The sequence below is a fragment of the Elephas maximus genome, chromosome 7 (assembly GCF_024166365.1).
Source record: "Elephas maximus indicus isolate mEleMax1 chromosome 7, mEleMax1 primary haplotype, whole genome shotgun sequence".
In the NCBI taxonomy this organism is placed as follows: Eukaryota; Metazoa; Chordata; class Mammalia; order Proboscidea; family Elephantidae; genus Elephas; species Elephas maximus.
In genome coordinates this window covers 71,175,399-71,199,354 of record NC_064825.1, presented here as the reverse complement: position 1 = coordinate 71,199,354, position 23,956 = coordinate 71,175,399, and the positions used below count along the sequence as shown (strand labels likewise).

General features: G+C 41.8%; 1 non-coding gene across 1 annotated transcript; it reads left to right on the top strand.

The window, feature by feature from the left end:
• Positions 1–540: 540 nt before the first annotated feature.
• Positions 541–646, top strand: LOC126081325 (U6 spliceosomal RNA). The gene has a single exon (XR_007518370.1). It is a non-coding gene; the product is annotated as a U6 spliceosomal RNA (small nuclear RNA).
• Positions 647–23,956: the final 23,310 nt, after the last annotated feature.

Sequence of the window (23,956 nt, the reverse complement as noted above, 5' to 3'; positions counted from 1 at the left end):
TTACATTGTGGAGAGGAGTTTACAATTATATACACTTCTAGGAAGATAATTTGCAAATGAGTATCTGGGGACTTATCACAAGGAAATAGAATTCAAAGATGTTCCATAAAGTATTATTTAGTATAGTGAATAATTAGGAAAGCCTTTTGTACCACAACAGAGAAACGCACGCCAGCATTCCTTTGTATGTGGGAATATGAAGCTGTTAAAATATTTCTAACATGCTGCGGAAATGCTAACATCATCGTATTAAATTACAAAGCTGGGTACAAACCTGTGTGTTGTTGTTAAGTGCCAATAGAGCCGATCATGACTCCTAGTGACCCTATGTGAAAAGGTAGAACTGCCACATAAGGTTTCCTAGGCTGTAAACTTTACAGGGGCAGATCACCACATTTTTCTCCCACAGAGCAGCTGGGTGGGTTTGAACCACCAACCTTTCTGTTAGCAGCTGAGCACTTAACCATTGTACTCACCAGGGCTCCTTACAAACCTGTGTACCAAATATGAATACAACCATGCACAAAAAGACATAACAGAGTGCTGGCTTTGGTAGCACATATACTAAAGATGGAACGATACAGAGAAGGTTAGCATGGCTCCTGTGCAAGGATAACAACCAATCTGTGAAGCAGTCCATATTTTAAAAAAAGGACAACAACAACAAAAAGACACAACAGAGAAGACCAACATACGAGTAAAATGTTTGCATTCGCTTCCTCTGTTTAATAGACAATTCTGGGTCATTCTATGTTTCTTTTATTTTGCTTTTCTCTTCAATTGAAATGAACATGTATTATTCTTATAATTCAACAAAATAAATCAGAAACAATGGGTATAGGATTCAGCTTGATCTTGAGCACAACCAACAAAAGGGATTGAGAGAGCGAGAGAAAAACCTGCCCGTCAGGGTGGTCGATCCTGTGGCTGGAACTCCAGCCTCCATTTGCTCTTTCCCCATTGCGTGTTGAAATTCAGGAGGGACTGAGCCCACTCCAGATCTGGGGATGAATCCAGACTGAGGTAAATCAATCAGTGTAATCCCTCTTCCCCACCTTGCAACAATTTGGCTTGGGTAACCCTGGCTCAAGCCAAAGCATGTGGTACTCCTCTGAGGCCTCAGTAGAGTGAAGCTAAGTTCTTTGAATGGATATTTATGGGATTCCCCCTCTTCCTTCCAGATAAGAATAAGGAGGAATGTGGCCCCAACTGCTGCTGTGGTCGTCTTGAAATCTTGAGGGAAGTCAACCTACAAGCAAAGCCAATACCAAGGGTTGGGGGAAGAACCTTGGCGGCTGTAGAGAAATAGTGTTGCTCCTCTACCTCAGGGCTTTTCTGTTGAGTGAACATTCTTATAATGCATTAAGATGACTAGAAGCTGTTTGTTTTTAGTGTTAATTGCAACTGCAGGGGAACATCAGAGATTGCTTCCCAAGGACATATTATACCAACAACAGAAGAAAGGAATGTAGGAAAAGGTGAGGACATGTGCCTGACTTCACCCTTTGGAGAGAGGGGCCTAAGAAAGAGGCCTAGAAACAACCAAGTAAGAAAGAGGAGGAAGGAACCCAGAAGTGGAAAAGCCCTGCAGAAATGGTCACCAGCACAATGCCATCACAACGTCATCTCATCTCATCATCTCGATGGTCCTGCTAAATTATACATATTGGAGGAAGTAAGAATGAAGTCTCCAGAGAGGGAAGCTTTAGTCCTCTCTTGACATCCTAGTCAGGTTCTAGATGGTCTCTGGGAATTGGGATGTGCTCAGCTGACCAACTGGATGAACTCAGACGACACCAAATACATGTTGCCTTACAGCGTGTGCCAATGGTCCATGCTCCACTGATCACTGATCCACTAAAAAGTTGCCAGTTAGGGATGGAGGCAGAGGAAGTTCTGCAAGGTCTTGGTAGTCCTAGTTTTGGATTTGAGAAAGAAAATATTCAGCTCTGGGTTTGAGGAAGAAAATCCTCAGGTCATCTAAGTAATTCTCACTTTGAAATTAAATACAAGTTGCTGCTCAGATTTAGCTAAAGAGTTGAAAGCAAAATCAAAAACAAAACTAAAACAAAACAAACCCTATTTGATATTAAGATTCCAGGAGATCTCTTCTACCTGGTAGATCTTCTTACTCTACTCAGTGACCCAATCATTCAACAATTCATTCAATCTTTTGTTCATTCAACAAATGTCTATTGGGGACTTATTGTGAGCCGCGCATAGTGCTAGGGCTAGGAATTTAAAAATAAATAAAACATATTTATTTAACCTTTGCTAGATGCCAGCACCCTTGTAAGAACTTCCATTGTATTTATTGCATTCCATTCGTTGAAACAAGCCTATAGTTCTAATTTTATTGTTGAGGAAACTAGGGTTCAGATAGGTTACTTGCCAAGGTTACACAGACTCCATGAGGTAGAGCCAGCATTCAAACCAAGAGCTTACACACACTTAACCCCTAGGCCAAGAGGAAAACAGAAGCCCAAATCATGAGTTAAACTTCCACAGATCAGCGTCATAACAGAGGGGTATAGATGGTGCTGAGGAAGCCGAGAAGGTTGCTACTAATTTTGTTGGAGGAAGCTTGAAAGAAAAATGTCATTTGTGGTGGATCTTGACAAATAGTGAGAAAAATAGTAGGAGTTGGGGGAAAGTATATTCCTAGCAGAGGGAACATCGTGAGCAAAGATGTGGAGACAGGGATGGGCACAGTGTGCCTCTGCCTGGGGAACACACCAAGTTTGGTGGGACAGGAGAAACCAGCTCAGCGAGGCAGAGCAGGAGAAAGGATGACAAGCAAGACTTTGCCAAGTTAAGGAGTTTGAACTTGACCTTGCAAGCAAGGGGAGCTAACAGAGGTTTGCCAGCCTGGGGGCAACATGATCAGATTTGTGTTTTTGAATGATCTCTTGGGTAGCCAGTGTGCCAGGGGGGATTAAAGTGGGAGAGACCAAATGCACAGAAACTTGTTGGGGGAGGCTTTTGCAAAATCCAGGCAGAAGAGTGAAGACTCATAATCCTTAGAAGTCAGCTCCAACCTGGAGCCCTGTTTTTCTAGAGTTAAGGCTGCAAATGGAGAGGCAGTGTAATATAATAAAGAGGGCTTTGGCATTAGACCCTCCTGCCTTCAAATCCTGGCTCTATCACTGCAGTGCTACGGATCACTTTTATATGGCCTTTCTCGCCATGGTCTTGTAACTGCCACATAAGTGATTGGGATTATACAAATAAAGTAATTATGGCCCACCAAAGGGATTGGATAGCTTGCCAATACTGCAAATAATGTTCATAGCACCTGTGAGAGGGTGGGACCATATAAATAAAGTCTATGGAACCCTAATGAAGGAATTGGTCAGTTTTGCCATCCTGCTAGGCTTAAAATGAGCCATCCCAGAGGTGGGAAGGAGAGAATCTCACCACCACCAAGTAAAAAGGGCCAAGAGCGGAGTTTGTCCTTTGAACCTGGGATCCCTACACTGAGAAGCTCCTGGAACCAGGAAACTGAGAGAGAGAGAACTGTAACACTGAAGATGGTGAGAAGTGGTGGCAGAGAAATGGTGGCAGGAGAGACCAGCAGGGGATGGCATGCTGGGCTTCCCACCCATGGAACAAGAAAGCTGAGTGCCTTTAGGCAGAAGGCTTGCTGGGGAGTAGGGTGCCTCCGGACACTTGGTGGAGCTAGGTTTGCTGACCCGTGGAGTTAAAGCTGAGCACCTTTGGGCCAAGTCTTACTGGTGGAGTGGGTGTCTTTGGGCACTTATGGGCAGAGCTAAAAGAGCTTTGTAACACGTGCAGGGCAGAGGCTGAAGGGGCCAGAAAGAGGAGTGCATGCAGACACAGCTGAGAAGAGGCTATCCTGATGGAAGAATTGTATCCTGAGTGTTCCTGAACCTGAATTGTAACCTGTTACTTCGCTAATAAACCCATAGTTATGAGTATTGTCTGTGAGTTCTATGCAGCCATTGCAATGAATTATTGAACCTAGCAGAGACGTAGAGAGTGCCGCGGGAGGGATTGGTGTCAGAATTAGTAAATATGGCAAAGAGAGAAGGCATGTCTGGCCTCTGCCTCTGAGGGGTCAGCCTTGGGCTCTTGATCTTGATTCTCCTTCCCCCTTGGGAAGTTAGAGGAGGTCAGATGCCACCACCACACCATTCATACACCCACTTACCTAGTAATGTGTAACCACTGGACCTCACTTTCCTCATTTATAAACTGGTAACAAGACCTAACTCATAGGATATTGGGAGGATTAAGTGCAGTAATTTATGTAAAGTGCCTAACATAAAAAAAAATTCAATAAATGGTAATTATACTAAGAAATGACTAATTGGTGGCCACAGGGTAGTTACAAGACCTGCCACATACTGACAGTTTCCAAGGTTGGGTAAAAACATTTAGCCTTCTGACTCCAGAATATTTTTTTTACTACATTGATTTACCAAACTGATCCATTTTAATACCTTTTTAAAAATCATTCTGTTTGTATTAGACAGGATAGAACAGTATACGTTACAGTGACAAATTAACTTCGGAATCTTCATTGCTTAATAACCCAAAAGCTTATTTTTTACTCATTTTACATGTACAACACCAGTCATCAGAGACTTTATTCCACTTAGTCACTCAGGAGCCCAACTGACAAAGGCTCTCCTATCTTGTAACTGTGCAGTTTGGAAAGCAAGTGTTCCAAGAGTCCTGGAGAAATAGGACGGAGAGATAGAGGATAAGCACAGGCTCTTAACTGCCTTGAATTGGAAGTAATACATGCCACTTCCACTCATGGTCCCTTGTTCTGAAGTAACTACCACCACTGCCACCTCCACCAGTGGCCATGGAGTTGACTCTGACTCGTGGCGATCCCATGTGCGTCAGAGTAGGCCTGTGCTCCATGGGGTTTTCAATGGCCAATTGAAGTAGATTACCAGGTCTTTCTTCATAGTCTTAGCCTAGAAGCTCCTTCGAAACCTATCCTCCATAGGTGACCCTGCTGGTGTTTAAAATGCCGGTGGCATCATAGTAACACGAAAGCTACCACAGTATGACAAACTGACAGGTCGCGGTATGGGTTCCCTAAATGACCAGGGTCAATTCTTGAGTCATTAGCAACTTTACGCAGTTCATTCTCTTCCTTGTCACTCATGGGGGAGAACGAGGAAGGGCTATGGAGCCGGACAGACGTGGATGTATATGAAAATCTTTTAACCTCTCTGAGCTCAATTCTGTAATTTGTAAAACAGACATACTCTTAACTATTTCATGGGATTAAGTGAGACAATGTGATATGGTGCTTCTCCCAGGGCCTGACATATAGTAGCTGCTTAATCCTAAGTTTATTTCTTCTTTCCCAGGCTTATTTTTATTGATGAGGAATGCTGAAACAGGAAGAACCCAGGAGCTAAGAACCTCAAGACTCCCGTTGCACTTCTGCCAGCCCACCTGGATGCTTGGCAAATGTCTCCACACTTGAAATAGCTAATTCTGAACACCAGATACTGTGATAAAGAAAAATGGGGGGAAAAACGATTGACCTATTTCCTGGAGAAAGGAAAAGTTCTGCCAAAACAAAGATGTTTCTAGAGAGTGTGTTGGTTTTGATAAATAATTAACTTTGGTTGGTTTCATTGTGTCTGGAGGAGTAATTACAGCAGCATGTTCACGCCCCTGGAGTTCTGTTGTTGTCACATTTTCCATGATAAAATCTCCTTTGAAAAAATGTGTTCGGAGCCTTGGCTGCAAAATAGCACTCCAGTCCGAAGAATGCCATGAAAACTTTCATAATTTATGGGTAACATTTTTAATTGGATCAAAAGATACTGTATTGTTTCCAACTGGCCTCAATTAAACCAAGGTAAATGGAATTGTACTGCCTTGGGAGGCATTTCACTGCCACCAACAAAGTAGAATGTCCCTCCTGTTGTCCTGTTGATGATATTGCTCCATTCAACAGTCACTAAAGACCCTGTTATTCTGTCTTATGTCTTTGTCTGTTCAAGGCACTGGGGAGTGGATGAATATAGCAGGAGCTCTCTTCCGTTATTAAGCTCACAACCTAACTGAGGAGATGATACAATACGATGTAATGGAAAGAGTGGGGAGCTTGAGATACTGGCTCAAATTTGAGTTCCTCCACTAACAAAATCTAAGAACTTTGGGTCTCAATTTCCTTTTCTGTGACATGAGGTAATTGGTTTAGGTAGAAAATAGGTCTGAATTCTTAGGTCAACTCTGGTGGTAGTGCCTGCTGTATTGCATAGCACTCTGCAGTCATGTCCATTCTTGGTGGGAAAGAATTATGAAAGAACAAAAGAATTGTTAAACTATTCTTTATGAGACCATTAGAAGAAGGAATGAGAAGGAGAAAGGAGCAGAAGAAGCATGAGAGAGGAACCAAAACATGATATAGGCAGAAAACAGAGCTGCATTCTCACAAACTCTTCATTTTCCTTCTAGGACCACTTGTAACTACAATTCCCAGCTTTCTGTTCAGTTGAGTGGGGGTATGTTACTACGTTTTGGCCAGTGAAATAGAGGAAGAAGTAATGAGTGCCACTTCCTAGCTTGGTTCTTGAAACATCCTTGTGGTTCTCCTTACTCAATTCCCCACACTCTTTTCTTGTCTCCCAGTTGGATGCAGAAGGTCCAGAGGAGAACTCTGAGATGGAACTACTAGAGAGAGAAGGAGATTGGATTCCTGGATCACTGCATAAGACTGACTTCCCTCCAAATATCCAACTGGACAGTGACGTGTAAAAGAAAGTATAAATCTATCTTTCTATACATATATATATATATATATATATATATATATATATATATATATATATGTATCTCAAAACCAGGCCCAAACTCATTTCTCTCAAGTCAATTTTGACTCATAGCGACCCTATAGGACAGAGTAGAACTGCCCCATAGGGTTTCCAAGTAGCAGCTGGTGGATCAAACTGCCAACCTTTTGGTTAGCAGCCAAACTTATATCTATATATAAGCCACTGAGATTTAGGGGTTATTTTTTATACTGTTTAGACTACCCTGACTACTATTAACCATGGGGAGCAGGAAACCTTTTGGAGAATGGCCAGGGGATATCCCTAGTGATGGAATGGTAATGGTGATTTTGGTGTGGGCATGCTTAGTATCTAATGTGAAGTCACTCACCCAGCTGTGATGAAAATCCTCCATCTTAGCCCCACCCCTAAATCACAAATGCTTTGTGAGAATCCAGTATTTTGTGAAATTTCACAAAGGGACTGAGTGTCATGCCTGGGTTGATACAGGAAAGAGACAGAACCCATGAAATCAGGAGCCCAGAGGCAAATATGACCAAAGTACCTAAGTCTCCTGGGAATTTGTAATAGACTCACATATGACATGAAATGAGATTTTGACTCATTTTTGTCTAAACTGAAAGGGGGTAGGGAGACCCCAGCTGCTCTTGGGCTTACCAGTACTTAAGGTCTCAAAACAAACCTGTGTTCTAGCCAGCTCTGGAGTCTGGTCACTCTCACAACCCCGCCAAACTCCCAGCCTGTCTCCCGTTTTGCCACCTTCCTCTCTGCCTTTCTCTGTTTTTCCATGACCACTCAGACCACAAGAATGTCATGCTCTGGGGAGTGTTGTCTGTCAAGAAATCCAAAGGCCCTGTATCCTTGAGTGACAGGGTTAGAGTCTAACTCCAAATTTTGGATAAATGACATAAGGTGGGGTCTTTCTGGAGCAGATCAGCCTATTCTGCCATCCTTGGGAATTCAGCCGCTTATGAAACAGATTTGAGTTCTATGAAATTCTTGGGATAGTTACTTGTATATTTTCGTTAAACTACATTTAGATAAGGCTGGATTGGCTGTGATTGACTCCTGATGAATTCGTGCCAGCTGACAGTGGGAATGATTTCCTTTGGATCAAGTTTCTCTATAACTCTCAAGTAATACATTTTTTAGATGTGCATTTCAGATTCAGATTCAATTTGCTACTATTTTAGGAGTCTTGCCAGGTGGATGTGTTAACTTTCCAGGCCAGGGGCTGAAATCTGAACCATTGCTTTCCTTTGAGATTGTTTGTCAGACTCCTAGAGTCTCAGGGCTAGGGATTCAAGATGTATCCCCTGTGCTGTTCACAGTTTATGTGCTTTCGGATCCAGGGTGATTTAGTTACAGATTAGAGCCCAACACCTTCCTGCCCCACTATCTCTTCCATAAGTATCCCCGAAACCAAGATGGATGGCAATTGTCAGAAATCCAGGTTTAGCAGTCATTATGTCATGAACTTCTAACACTGGGAGGGTACTGAGGGATCACTTATGCAAACCAGTCGCTTAACAGAGGGGAAAAACAATGCTCAGAGAGGTGAAGTAATACAAAGAAGGTTATACAGTGAGTCAGAGTCATTGGGTGGCACAAATGGCTAAGCACTTGACTACTAGCCAAAAGGGTAGTGGTTTGAACACACCCAGAGGCACCTCGGAAGACAGGTCTGGCAATCTGCTTCCAAAAGATCACAGTCTTAAAAATCCTATGGAGCACTTCTGCTCTGCACATGTGTGGTCACCATGAGTAGGAATTGACTCAATGGTGGCTTACAACAATATAGTGAGTCCAAGTCATAAACAGAAAGTGAAAGATGATAGTATGTTTTTGAGCACACTGTAATTTTGTTAAAATATTCTGTAAAACAGTGCAAGTTGAACTGAAGAATAAAAAAGAGGAAAAAATAAATAAAGGTTTTAGAATTAGAATGTGAAAAAGAAATCAATGAAAGACATCCCAGGAAGAAAAATTTTAAAACTTCCATCCTCCTGAATAACTAAGAATGAAGAAAGTAAATATACCAAAGACTAAACCATTAACCAAAAACCAGGGAAGGACCCCAGTCTCATACTGAGTACTGTGAAAAGTGGTTTTCAGATTCAGAACAATTTGGTCAGAATTGAAAGAAGATGCCTGGCATGGCCGCCTGACTCCCTTTAGAGATAACATTGCAATAGGGCAGGAAGTAAGAAGAGGGAAATACAGAATTTTGCTGATTTTTCAGATTTGGAGGGATTGGGATTAAGGTAGTTCCAGGGGAAAAATACGAACTACCTTCTTGTGATGGTTACGATTGTGTGTCAGTTTGGCTGGGCCTTGATTCTCAGTGTTTATAAGTGATCACCCCATGATGGGATCTGCTGTGAGTAGCCAATCAGTCGAAAGGGAATTTCCAAATATAATAGATGTCCTGGCTTTTTGCTCTGCCCTGGATCCTGCAGCTGCTTCCTGTTCATCTGACCTCCAGTTCTTGGGACTTGAGCTAGCAGCTTACCTGCCACACTTGGGATTCGTTGATCTTCATAGCCTGTGAGCAAGAGCCCTGGTTTCCAACTTGCTGATCTTGGGTTCACCAGCCCCTGCAGCTATGTGAATCAGGGGAAGCCTCTATCCTGATCCACAGACAAGGGACGTTGCAGCCCCTACAACCATGTGATCCATTTCCTTGATATAAATCTCTCTCTCTATATATATATTTATATACTTTAATGGTTTTTCTTCTCTAGAGGACCCAGCCTAAGACACTTCTGTAGAGAACTCTTTTTTCATTGTATTAAAAGATGAAAACAAACAAAAAACACTACAAAGCCTAGGCTAGAATTGCTGCCCTTTGACCTCTGGTGGTAAATGAATAATTTATAAGGATCAGCAGAGAGCTGGTTCCTATGAGACGAGGTTAAAGGTTTCCCAAATGTCCAACTTTTCCAAGCTACTGTACCACTCCATCATCTCTAACATCAACTACTCCTTCCCTCAGTATTCTCCCTCCCATCTTTGGGTTCCCTAATTTGCTGTAACGTCTCACTGAACTCATGAACTGTATAAAGGAAATGGCTGGCAAGTCCCAAATTCATGGGTCAGGGATATGCTTCTCCCACCTCACATGTCTACAGGAGCTGATGGACCCAAACTGGCAGTTCAGACCACAGGCTGCTGACTCACACAGCTACGGAAGCTGGCGAATCAGGTCACATAATAGGCCACTGGCCCAAGAGGCTGTGAAGGCCAGCAAAACCTAGAATTGGCAGGTCAGATAGCAGTCCTCTGGGGAGGTCAAGTGATCATGAACCAGATGCAGAGAGAGAGAGCCTCACCAGGACACACATATATATCTTAGATGTGGGCCACACCACAGGAAAGGGCATAACTTTATTAAAGGTGGGCTTGATTTATGCCCTCCTGCAAGGCTGCACCCAAGACACACCTTACACCAATCCTGTGTCATCAACGTGTAGAAGTCAGGATCCACAACACATAAAATGGAGGACAAGCACACAATACCGGGAATCATGGCCTAGCCAAGTTGACACATAACCCCAACTATCACAGGTTCCATATACCGTATTTGCATAGTCTCACTCAATCACTGTGTGTAAGTCACAAAGACCATGACTAAACCAACCAAAAACCAAACCCAGTGCCGTCAAGTTGATTCCGACTCATAGAGACTCTATAGGACAGAGTGGAACTGCCCCACAGAGCTTCCAAGGAGCACCTGGCAGATTCAAACTGCCGACCCTTTTGTTAACAGCTGTAGCACTTAACCATTACGCCACCAGGGTTTCCAAACCATGACTAGAAGGGCCATAGTAAGTAATTCATTGCACCATAGGCAGAGGAAACCCTGGTGGTGTAGTGGTTAAGAGCTACAGCTGCTTACCACAGGGTCAGTAGTTCGATTCCGCCAGGCCCTCCTTGGAAACTCTATAGGGCAGCTCTACTCTGTCCTGCAGGTTGCTATGAGTTGAAATCAACTCAATGGCAATGAGTTTTTTATAGGTAGAGTAGGTGGTATGAGAAACATGAAGGGATAATTTCTTCGAATTTATTGTTTGGGCTGATTTCATAGCAGTAAACATAGGCTCAGCAGGGTCTGGAAATTGTGCATGGCTAAACCAAGTCATAAATATGTGAGAAACAGGGGCAGAACCTTCTATAGCCAGTTACCCTGAGAGGGGAACAAGTCCAAGTCCAAAGCTCATGTCCTGTTTCTCCATGGGAGAGGAGAGGTGAGTCACCAATATGGCGGTGCTGTCTTCTTTTTTCCCAAAACTATAGAGAAAGAGCAAAGACAAACCTTTCTAAATGTGGTTACACAAAGCCCTAGTTCCTTTTTCACACTTCTAGGGCAGTTGAGTGACTGGGGAAAACAAACAAACCAAAAAACATCATGTTCTCCAGCTCATATTCCAAGGAAAGGATTCAAACAGTGCTTAAGGCAATAGGAAAGGGATCCACACCCACTTGGGGAAGGAGCAGTTTCAGATAAAATGGCCCTGTTCAAGGACAAGTGAAAAAATCCTTGCAATAGGAGACCAGAAGAAGAATTAGCAAAAATTAATAAATAAATGAGTAAAATGAAATATGACATGAAAAATACAAATAGAGTAAAATTTGAAAGATGTTTTATTCAAGGAAATCGAAGAAAATTTTAGGTGCAGTTAATTTACACCCTTAAGGAGTACATAGACTTTATGGAATGAGAGATCTAATAGTATGCAATTGATTACATTGTTTTTAAAAAGCTGGAGGTGGTGGTTGTTGTGTGCCCTCGAGTAGACTCTGACTCATAGTGACCCCATGTGGCACAGTACAACTTGCCCATAGGGTTTTCTTGGCTATAGTCATTATGGAAGCAGATCGTCAGGTGGGTTCTAACCACAAACTTCCTTTAGCAGCCAAGTGCTTAACCGTTAAACCACCAGGGCTTCTTAAAAAGTTGGTAGAGGTAAGGAAAGAAATTAAAGTAAAAAATAATACACTGTAAACCTTAAAATAAAGCATTATCTTCCAAAGACTGAAACTGACAACTAAAAATATTAAGTCAGTGCTTTGGAGTCAGCATTGAAAATAAGCCAGAATGAAAATAACGCAGAACAGGAAAAGATGGAAGTATTCACCAGCACGGTAGCACGGGGAGAACAAACACTGGAGAGCAAAACATGACACTAGGAAGCACTATGAGTGGAATAAAAAATATATCCCAAGACTTAACAGAAGAAAACTTTCAATATTTGAAGGAATAGCTGATTTTCTAATCTGAAGGGCTCATCTGTTCCAGGAATCTTAGTAGGGAACAAAAGTCCCCAAAATATAGCCTAGGGAAGCAATTAGATTTCAAAGAAAAGGAAAAACATATTTTAATCAGGAGAGTTAGGTTAGCTAAATCAGGTTGATGTAAGGAAAAACAAAATGACAATCACCAGATGTCAACAATAACATTGTAATAGAAATCTGAGAGCATCCCAGGGTAATAGTATTTCACTACCTGTTTTACCATGATTGGGGAGTGATTGAGGATTGTCAGTAGATTTGGTTTTGACAGCTAGCAGTTTGATCTTAATTACCGATATTGATGAAAAAATCCAAAACATCCTGCAGGATGATTTGCACATTTCTAGTAACTGCACAGAAGCAGTGTCTGCCCTCCTCTAACTTCACAAGAGGGAAGGAGAATCAAGAGCAACAGCCCAAGGCTGATTCCTATGAGGTGGGGTCAGACATATCTCCTCTGTCCAACCTCTTTACCAATTCTGACACCAACCATCCCTCCCACAGCACTCTCTACTTCTCTGCTGGGTTTGATAATTCATTGCAATGGCCACACAGAACTCACAGACAATACTCAAAATTATGGGATTTATTAGGGAAATAACAGGTTACAGTTCAGCTTCAAGAACACTAGAGATACAGTTCTTCCATTAGGATAGCCTTTTCCTAGCTGTGCTCACAGGCATGCCTTCCTGGCCCTTGGCCCTTGCCCAAAGGCACTCAGCTTTCTCTCTCCATGAACGAGGAAGCCCACCATGCTGTCTCCTGCTGCCAGATCTCTGCTGCTGCTTCTTGCCATCTTTACGTTTACAGCTCGCTTTCTGTCTCCTGTGTCCAGGAGCTTCTTAGCGCAGGGATCTCAGGTCCAAAGAATGTGCTGGTTCCTGGCTGTTCTTCCTTGGTGATGGTGGTATCTTCTCTTTTCCGCCTCTGGAATGACTCACCTCAAGCCCAGTGGGATGGAGTCCTGCCCAATCACTTAGGTGGGAGTTATAAGGCCATGTCTAGAAAGGTGACACAGGAAAGTCATCTATCACACTGCTACATTGTTCTCTGATGTGTCAGTCGAGTTGCTTAAGGGGCTCTGTGGGCAGGGAGGGGTCCAAGCAGAAGGAATTCCATTAGAGAAGCACTACCTTAGTCTATCTTATATATTGGGCTCCCAGGAAAATTTGAAAATCAGTCAACTACATCATATTATTCCTTCTCAGCAATTTGCCCTTTGAAATATAAACCAGTCCTACTGGTTATCCTGCCCTGGGCACTTCCAGACTGAGACTATTGTTATCATTTGTCCGCAGCCTGATTTCCTCAGAATCTGGCCCAAATATTAGGCTGATTGGCCAGGGCCAGGCCTACATTTGTGTGGCTGATTAAATATCCCTTTTCCTCATTATTGGGGAGATTCTGCCTCTGAATACTGTGTAGCTCACAGACCTTTAGAGAGGATGCCTTGTGGATGTACCTAGGTTTCACACCTGGATGAATGACTCTATTCAAAATTGTAGAGAGGAGAATGGGGTTAGGCAATAGGCCCTGTCCATGGCTACAGTTCTGGCCCGTATTTTTGCTGAGGTCTTTAATGAAGTAATGCATGTCAAGCTGATCGATATGGGATGACTTGAAGCTGAAGAGATAGTGAATATCTTGGTTTGGACAAGAAACAGGAACTTCATTCAAACTGCATGGAACAATGGGTGTGAACTACTTTCTTGTTATCATGGCCCCAAAATACTACTTTTCACAGTAATGAAGTCCCAATTATTGTATGCATAAAATCAGGGACTATTTGCCATTTGTGAGGGACAAAGAGGAGATTTTCAGACTGCTAATATCCTCCCCAACTGTGAGATTCTAGTTCAATACGCACAGTTCCCTTGAAGAAGCAGGATCAGTGAATTCTGTCTTAAGATGGGAATAGATGCTCTTCTATGTTACTACTAACAAGGAATTAACAGGAAAAGTGTCAATAAGATGCCATAACCAAGGGCGTTGAATTGATCAATAGGAGGCTTTCAAGGGTTTTGTAGGATAATGCTTGGGTAGACTCATACTCAAACCCCTTGTCTGATTATCTGACCCTGGGCTGGTGGTGAAGTTATAGACCCAGGTAGGAAGACAGATCTTCTAAGAAACCAGAGGGAGAGTCAGAAAGAGAAAGGCATGATGAAGGGCTACGGCAATTAGGTAGCTGTAGTGCAGCTCACCATTGGCCTACTATTCATAAAAGGCATCTCTAGGCCTCTTGAAAACTGCCCACAAAGAAAGGCAGTCAATATTTCCAGCTTACGGATCAATGAAGATAGAGGTGCGGGAAATAGGATTTACATTTATTTAACTTTGATTATATGCCAGGTATTTTACCATAATAGGTCCCCCACACGTCTGTCAGTTTGTCATACATTGGGGGCTTTTGTGTTGCTGTGATGCTGAAAGCTATGCCAGTGATGTTTGAACACCAGCAGGGTCACCTATGGTGGACAGGTTTCAGCTGAGCTTCCAGATTAAGACAGGCTAGGAAGAAAGACCTGGCAGTTTACTTCTGAAAGAATTAGCCAGTGAAAACCTTATGAATAACAGTGGTACATTGTCTGATATAGTGCCAGAAGATGAGTTCCCCAGGTTGGAAGGCACTCAAAACATGACTGGGGAAAAACTGCATCCTCAAAGTAGAGTTAACCTTAATGATGTTGATGGAGTAAAGCTTTTGGGACCTTCATTTGCTGATGTGGCATGACTCAAAATGAGAAGAAACAGCTGCAAATATCCATTAATAATTGGAACGTGGAATGTACAAAGTATGAATCCAGGAAAATTAAAAATCATCAAAAATGAAATAGAACCCATAAACATCAATATCCTAGATATTAGTGAGCTGAAATGGACTGATATTGGCCATTTTGAATCGGACAATCATATGGTCTACTATGCTGGGAATGATGACTTGAGGAATGATACTGCATTCTTCCTCGAAAAGAGCATTTCAAGATCTATCCTGAAGTACAACACTGTCAGTGATAGGATAATATTCATATGCCTACAGGGAAGACCGGTTAATATGACCACTACGTAAATCTACTGACCAACCGCTAAGACCAAAGATGAAGAAACTGAAGGTTTTTACCAGCTTCTGCAGTCTGAAATTGATCGAACAAGCAATCAAGATGCATTGATTTTTACTGGTGATTGGAATGCAAAAGTTGGAAACCAAGAATAAGGATCAGTAGCTGGAAAATACAGCCTTGGTGATAGAAATGATGCTGGAGGTCATGTAATAGAATTTTGTGAGACAAATGACTTCTTCAGTGCAAATAACTTTTTTTATCGACATAAACAGTGACTATACACATGGACCTTGCCAGATGGAATACACAGGAATCAAATTGACTATATCAGTGGAAAGAGACAATGGAAAAGCTCAATATCATAAGCCAGAACAAGGCTAAGGGCCAACTGTGGAACAGACCATCAATTGCTCATATACAAGTTCAAGTTGAAACTGAAGAAAATTAGAACAGGATCACAACAGCCAAAGTACAACCTTGAGTATAGTCTACCTGAATTTAGAGACCATCTCAAGAATAGATTTGACATGTTGAACACTAAAACTCAAAGAGCGGATGAGTTGTGGAATGACATCAAGGACATCATACGTGAAGAAAGCAAGAGGTCATTAAAAAGACAGGAAAGAAAGAAAAGACCAAAATGGTTGTCAGAAGAGACTCTGAAACTTGCTCTTGAACATTGAACAACTAAAGCAAAAGGAAGAAATGGTGTAGTAAAAGAACTGAACAGAAGATTTCAAAGGGTGGCTTTAGAAGACAAAGTATCATAATGACATGTGCAAAGAGCCAAAGATAGAAAACCAAAAGGGAAGAACACACATGGCATTTCTCAAGCTAAAAGAACTGAAGAAAAAATTTGGGCCTCAAGTTGCAATACTGAAGGATTCTATGGGGGAAAATATTAAATGATGCAGGAAGCACCAAAAGAAGATGGAAGGAATACACAGAGTCATTATACCAAAAAGAATTGGTCACTGTTCAACCATTTCAAGAGGTGGCATACGATCAGGAACTGATGGTACTGGAGGAAGAAGTTTAAGATGCACTGAAGGCATTGGCGAAAAACAAGGCTCCAGGAACTGATGGAATACCAATTGAGATGTTTCAAAGAATGGATGCAGCGCTGGAGGTGCTCACTTGTCTATGCCAAGAAATATGGAAGACAGCTTCCTGGCCAACTGACTGGAAGAGACCCATATTTATGCCTGTTCCCAAGAAAGGTGATCCAACCGAATGTGGAAATCATCGAACAGTATCATTAATACCACATGCAAGCAAAATTTTGCTGAAGATCATTCAAAAGCAGCTGTAGCAGCATATTGGCAGGGAACTGCCAGAAATTCAGGCTGGATTCAGAAGAGGATGTGGAGCCAGGGATATCGTTGCTGATGTCGGATGGATCCTGGCTGAAAGCAGAGAATAGCAGAAGAATGTTTACCTGTGTTTTATTGACTATGCAAAGGCATTCAACTGTGAGGATTGTAACAAATTATGGATAACATTGCAAAGAATGGGAATTCCAGAACAGTTGATTGTGCTCATGAGGAACCTGTACATAGATCAAGAAGCAGTTGTTCAGACAGAACAAGGTGTCATGGATTGAACTATGTCCCCCCAAAAATGTATGTATTAACTTGGTTAGGCCATGTGTAGTTGTCCTCCATTTTGTGATTTTCCTATGTGTTATAAATCACAGTCTCTGCCTGTGGTTAAAAGGATTAGGGTGGGATGAAACACATTTGCTCAGGTCACCACCCTGATTCAATGTAAAGGGAGTTTCCCTGGGGTGTGGCCTGCATCACTTTTTTTTTTTTTTAATTTTTATTGTGCTTTAAGTGAAAGTTTACAAATCAAGTCAGTCTCTCACACAAAAACTTATACACACCTTGCTATGTACTCCCAATTGTTCTCCCCCTAATAAGAGAGTCCACTTCTTCCCTCCACTCTCTCTTTTTGTGTCTATTTCGTCAGCTTCTAAGCCCCTCTACCCTCTCAACTCCCCTCCGGAGAGGAGACGCCAAGATAGTCTCAAGTGTCCACCTGCCTGCATCACCTTTTATTTCTCAAGAGAAAAATGACCACAGCCTTCAGTGTGGATTACACTTTAACATAAGGAAAACAAAAATCCTCACAACTGGACCAATAAGCAACGTCATGATAAACAGAGAAAAGAGTGAAGTTGTCAAGGATTTCACTTTACTTGGATCCACGATCAACACCCATGGAAGCGGCAATGTGAAGAAATCAAAGGATGCATTGCGTTGGGCAAGTCTGCTGCAAAGGACCTCTTTAAAGTGTTGAAAAGCAAAGATATCACCTTGAAGACTAAGGTGGGTGTCATGGATTGAATTATATCCCCCCAAAAATGTGTGTATCAGTTTGACTGGGCCATGATTCCCTGTATTGTGTGATTTTCCTACATGCTGTAAATTCCACCTCTATAAGGTTAATGAGGGAGGGTGGGCAGCAGTTGTGTTAGTGAGGCAGGACTCAACCTACAAGATTGGATTGTGTCTTGAGGCAATCTCTTGCAACATAAAAGGAAGAAGCAAGCAGAGAGACAAAGGGACATCCTACCACCAAGAAAGCAACACCAGGAGGAGAGCATGTCCTTTGGACCCAGGGTCCCTGCGCCTGAGAAGCTCATTGACCATGGGAAGATTGAGGGCAAGGGCTTTCTTCCAGAGCCGACAGAGAAAGAAAGCCTTCCCCTGGGGCTGATGCCCTGAATTTGGACTTTTAGCCTACTTTACTATGAAGAAATAAGCTTCTCTTTGTTAAAGCTATCCACTTATGGTACTTCTGTTATGGCGGCACTAGATGACTAAGACAGTGTGCCCGACCCAAGCCATGGTATTTTCAATTGCATCATATGCATTCAAAAGCTTGACAATGAATAAGGAAGACCATAGAAGAATTGACACTTTTGAGTCATGGTGGTGAAGAATATTGAATATACCATAGGCTGCCAAAAGAATGAACAAATCTGTCTTGGAAGAAGTACAACCAGAATGCTCCTTAGAAGCAAGGACGGCGAGACTGCATCTTATGTACTTTGGACATGTTGTCAGGAGGAATCAGTCCCTGGAGAAGGACATCAAGCTTGGTAAAGTACGGGGTCAGTGAAAAAGAGGAAGACGCTCAACGAGATGGATTGACACAGTGGTTGCAACAATGGGCTCGAGAGTAACAATGATTATGAGCATGGCACAGGATGGGGAAGTGTTTCATTCTGTGGTAAATAGGGTTGCTATGAGTTGGAACCGACTCGACGGTGCCTAACAACAACAACAGTAGATATGTTTTCTTATTTATGTTGTTGTTAGGTGCTGTTGAGTTGGTTCCGACTCATAGAGACCCTGTGTACAACAGAAGGAAACACTGCCATCCTCACAATAGTTGCTGTGTTTGAGTCTATTATTGCGGCCATTGTGTCAATCCTCCTCACCGAGGGTCTTCCTCTTTTTTGCTCATACTTTACCTTACCAAACATGATGTCCTTCTCCAGGGACTGGTCCCTTCTAATAACATGTCCAAAGTACGTGAGATGAAGTCTTGCCATCCTCACTTCCAAGGAGCACTCTGGCTGTACTTCTTCCAAGACAGACTTGTTCACTCTTCTGGCAGTTCATGGTATATTCAATATTCTTCACCACCACCATGATTCAAAGGCATCAATTTTTCTTCAATCTTCCTTATTTATTGTCCAGGTTTCTCACGCATATGAGGCAGTTGAAAATATCATGGCTTGGGTTAGGTGCACCTTAGTCCTCAAAGTGACATTTTGTTTTTCAACACTTCAAAGAGGTCTTTTGCAGCAGATTTGCCCAATGCAATATATCATTTGATTTCATGACTGCTGCTTCCATGGGCATTGATTATGGATCCAAGTAAAACGAAATCCTTGACAACTTCAACAATTTCTCCGTTTATCATGATATTGCTTATTGGTCCAGTTGTGAGGTTTGTTTTCTTTATGTTCAGGTATAATCCATATGGAAGGCTGTAGTCTTTGATCTTAATCAGTAAGTGCTTCAAGTCCTCTTATTTATAGGATAGAGATACCCCTTGTATTTTTGTCTTCATTTGACAGATAAGGAAATTGAGACTCAGCAAAATGAAGTGAAATTTACCAGGAGCTGGAGACAGTAAGTAGCAAAGCTTGAACCCTGGTTTTTTTCATTTTGGAATCAAATGTTATCTAGATTCAAGTTTCTAGATATAGATTCTAGATTCAAATCATTGTGTGGCTTCACAACACAGAGCACAATGAAGGGCACACATGGAAAGCTCAATGCCCACTTGTGGAATGGCAGAGCATAAAGGGATCGTTTAGTTCAAGAGTCACAAACTCAGCTATCTACACAGTTCAGGCAGGTGGTATATGCTAGAGAGGTGGGCCTAAGGAAGTCCAGTAGGAAGTAATGGGTACTGTGATGAACTGGAGACCATGTGCCACGCGCTAGGGAGTGACTGTTGCTCAGCTCCAAATCGACCAACAAAGCAAACAGGTTATCTGCAGGCTGGGTGTGACTCCTGGGTCACCACTCCTCAGCCTCTGGTTTGGGGTCTTTCTCTTTGTTATCACGAGGTTTCCATCTTTCTTTTAATTTGATTCTCATGACATTTCCATGAGGTAATATTATGCTTATACTGCCATTTAATTAATGAAAACAACTGGGATTGGGATAGATTAAGTGGCTGCCCAAGATGTCATGTATAGTACCATGCTGGCCAATTGCTTAGTGACGATAATCACATCCTCCCTCCCCCACGTGTGCCCACCGTTTTCAAAAAATGACTGTGTGAGGTCAATAGATAAAGCACCTACTGTGTGTTGGGTAGCCCATGTCACCAACCTGTTCACTAGAATTCACGTTTCATAATTCCCCGTTCATCTGCAGCAGAGAAACCATCAGGCCTAGCACCTTCTGGAAGAGGTTCAGAAAGAAGAAAGATGGGCACTCACACTCTTTGGTTGGAAGTGTTGGAATCTTCAAGGAAAAGCAAACAGAATCCTTAATGCATGGCAGCTCTTAAAACTCGCCTTCAGGATCATTATTCAGACAGGGCTTGTCATTTCTGTTTCCATTTACAGTAGTAGTCAGCAAATTACGTCCTTTGGGCCAAATCCAGCCTTTGGCCTGTTTTTGTAAATAAAGTTTTATTGGAACATAGCCATACCCGTGCATTTGTGATTGCCTTTGGCTGCTTTTACAGTACAACAGCAGAGTAGAATAACTGTGACAGAAACTGTATGGTCTGCAAAGCCTAAAATATTTACTACCTGTAATATTTACTATCTGTAAAACTTTATGGAAAAGTTTGCCAACCCCAGGTTTATTGTGTTTTTCAGTTCACTTTAACACTTTTTATTGGAATTTCCCACTTTCCCAAAGCTCAAGGATGAATATTAATTTTATCGTTGGGTTTTCAAACTTTTTGGCAAGTTAGTTATTTGTAGACATAAATATTCTGGCACAGTTTCTAGCACATGTGAGCTATATGTCTATTCGCCATACAGATGGAATAATTTCTAGGGTTTCACACCCTTTTTATAAGACTTGCCTGTAGCTGTGGGGGAGGGGTGAGGTTTTGCTTTCTCTCTACAAATTCCAACTCAGGGAAGAGAATAGGAGAGCTGTGGGGTCCAGGGGGCTGTTTTCTTTGCTGTTACTATTGGTTGACTCATTAAGAATTTGCTAGGATTGGGGAGCAGGTGTCCAGACAAGAATGTATCTTTGACTTTATTTTGTAGAAGCCCTGAGGTCTGAAAATATCAGGTTAAAGCAGAAGGCTTAGGATTATTTCCAGTGTTGCAAAAAGCCCAACGTGAGTTTCCCTTTTCAATAGTGAAAGCCAAAGAACTGATGTTTATTTCCATTTTTTTGCCCCAGTTGGCACGATGCTCTCGGTGAAATAAATGCATTTTCATGGCACCTGTGTTGATCCTAATGGTTGATGTATTTACAGTCTTCTGTTTTGGGTCGTAAATTTTCACTTGTATTTACATTACTCTACTTTTTTATTTTATTTTATTTTGATTTCCATGTTCTCATTTGTGCTGCACAGTCACTTCAAGCACTTAGTGGGAAGAAGTGGGACATGAATGCATACAAATAAATATTCAGATAATTAAATCTAATAGAAAGGGTATACTTGGCCAAAATAAGGCCAACCATCCTGAAAATATTCAAGTTTTTGAGCTTTGGGATGGAATTTCTTCAACTGCATGTGGTCATCCTGGTTCTCTCATGTGGATCAGAAGATCTGATTGCTTGCTGCTGGCACTGTAGAACCTTCTGAAGTCTTAATGGGAAAACATGGTCTTTGAGTGGTGCAAATGGTTTGCACTTGACTACTAACCTAAAGGTTGGTGGTTTGAACCCACATAGCCATACCACACAAGGAGATCCTGGCGATCTGCTTTGGAAAAGATTACAGCCAAGAAAACCCTATGGAGTCCCCATGAGTAGAAATTGACTCAATAGCGATAGGTTTGGTTCTGGTTTGGTCTGGGGGAAAACATGAAAAGCTGTCCTTAGCAATGAAAAGCTTGAATACCGCTGGGTTAAAACAAGTCTTTTAAACCCTGATCATGGCCTCATTGTGGGTGCATTTTCCTTGACACACTTCATGAGCAGTTACTCTGCAATGCATGCATGCAAGTGATATAGTTCCTTGTGGGGGAAGAACCAAGGCTAATGGAGAATGCTGGAAAGCCGAAAGGTGCTTTTTAAAATTTGGGGGCAAAAAAGTGTGGGTCTAAAAAATATACACAGAACTGGCTTTGGGAAACAAGCGTGAAATTGACAAAGATTGTCCCTAAGTGCTCTTTGGTCCTTAGCACTTTGCTCCCCCCTCAGCCTCTGGATTCCTCCTTGGGGTACCTCAGCCTAGGCTGACTTCTTGTATCTTTGTCTTGTCTTTCCTTCTGCTCCCCTCATCAAAACTTACCTGCCCCTTATTATTTTGCTCTTTTCTTGGGCTAATCTGTTAAGCAAATCTGTGTAAATCATGAAGAATGGATCCCAATTGGATTAAACCAAGTCCTATCCTACAGAGCTTAGTTCTACACTAACACATGGGGTCACCATGAGTAAGAGTCAGCTCAACAGCAATGGTTTTTATGGGGTTTACTCAGAGGTAACCCTTGGGATTTTTATTCAGTCTGACAACCTAAGTAGACTTGGGTGGGGTAAAAGAAAAAGTGCTAAACCAAGCATCACAAATCTTGAGTTTTCTACCAGCTCAATTATTGATTATGTGACTTTGAGCAAATTATTTAAACTCGTCAGATATCCGGTTCCTAACCTATAAAACAGGGCTAGAAATCCCAAATGAACGGAGTTGTTATGAGTAACAGATGGTTTGACTATGCATGTGAAAGCATCTCATAAACTCTAAAAACCTGCATAAATATACCACTTTTATTATAAATGATTGTATTTTAAATTTCATACATACCATGTGACAGCTGAAAAGATAAAAGACAATTCAAGTGATTTTTAAAGCACATCTCTGAGGCATTAACCCATTAACTGGTTGCCACTGAGTTGATTCTGACTCATAGTGACCCTACAGGACAGAGCAGAACTGAGGCTTAGATGGTAGGACCAGGAGTCAGAATCGTATTGGAGGGCAAAATGATGGACACAAAGTACAAGATACAATGTAACATGATGTATGTGAAGTGTTTTATTTTTTTTCAAACTTTGAAAGATCAATTGTCCAAGTATAGGATTGAGAAAACTTGTTTATGTGTATGTGAGAGGGTGTCTTAATCATTCTAAACAAAAAATCAATATAAACCAAAAGTGTGTTGTGATTGAAGTAGAGTGTTCAAATAAAAGGAGTTGATAGGGCACTGTTATTTGTATCACGCAAGCACACACTAGATGTCTTGTATTCAGATCTAAACCACTCTGAAATACTGCCGATGGGCCAGAGATCATTCAGTAGTTGGCCAGGCTTTAGAAAGGATCATAAATCATATGAAATGAGAAGTAGATGAGGTGGTTACATTTAGAAAGGGCAAAAACAAGGAGAATATTCTTGATGCTTTGAGGTATATGAACAGTTGTCACATGGAAGAGGTATTAACCTCATTGTTCAGATATCAGAACTAATGCCAATGAAGGAATTAAAAAAAAAAATGTTGCTGTCGAATCGATACCAACTCATAGCGACCTGTAGGACAGAATAGAACTGCCCTATGGGGTTTCCAAGGTTGTAATCTTTACAGAAGCTGACTGCCACATCTTTCTCCCCCAGAGCAGTCTGTGGGTTTGAACCACCAACCTTTCGGTTAGCACCCAAGTGCTTAAACACTGCACCACCACGGCTCCGTTCCCCAGAGAAATACTAAGGATGAAGAATCTTGCTTACATAGGAACAAACTCTCTTTTTCTATTTTTAAAACACTGAAGCACACTGTTATTGAAATTAAGTATTTGTTCATTACAGAATTTTTATAACATACAGAACAATATGTAGAAGAAATAAAAGATCAGCATCTAGAGATGGTCACTGTTAATGCCCGGACTGATTTTCTAGGAAGCAGACTGTGCAAAGAGAAATGATCTTTCCTTGGGGATTATGGTACTTTGGGAAAGTAGAGTAAGTGAGGGAGGGACCGTTTTTCTAAATAGTGAGGTTCCAGAACAAATGCAGAATAATACACACTTTCCAGGAAGCTTATTTGCATCATTTCCACAGGATCTTCCTTGTGTTGACCCAAGGCAGTACAAGTGTTGGGCATTCTAGGCTCTACGACATGGCCAGTGCTAGAGTAGAGCGGTAGGGCTATTTTGT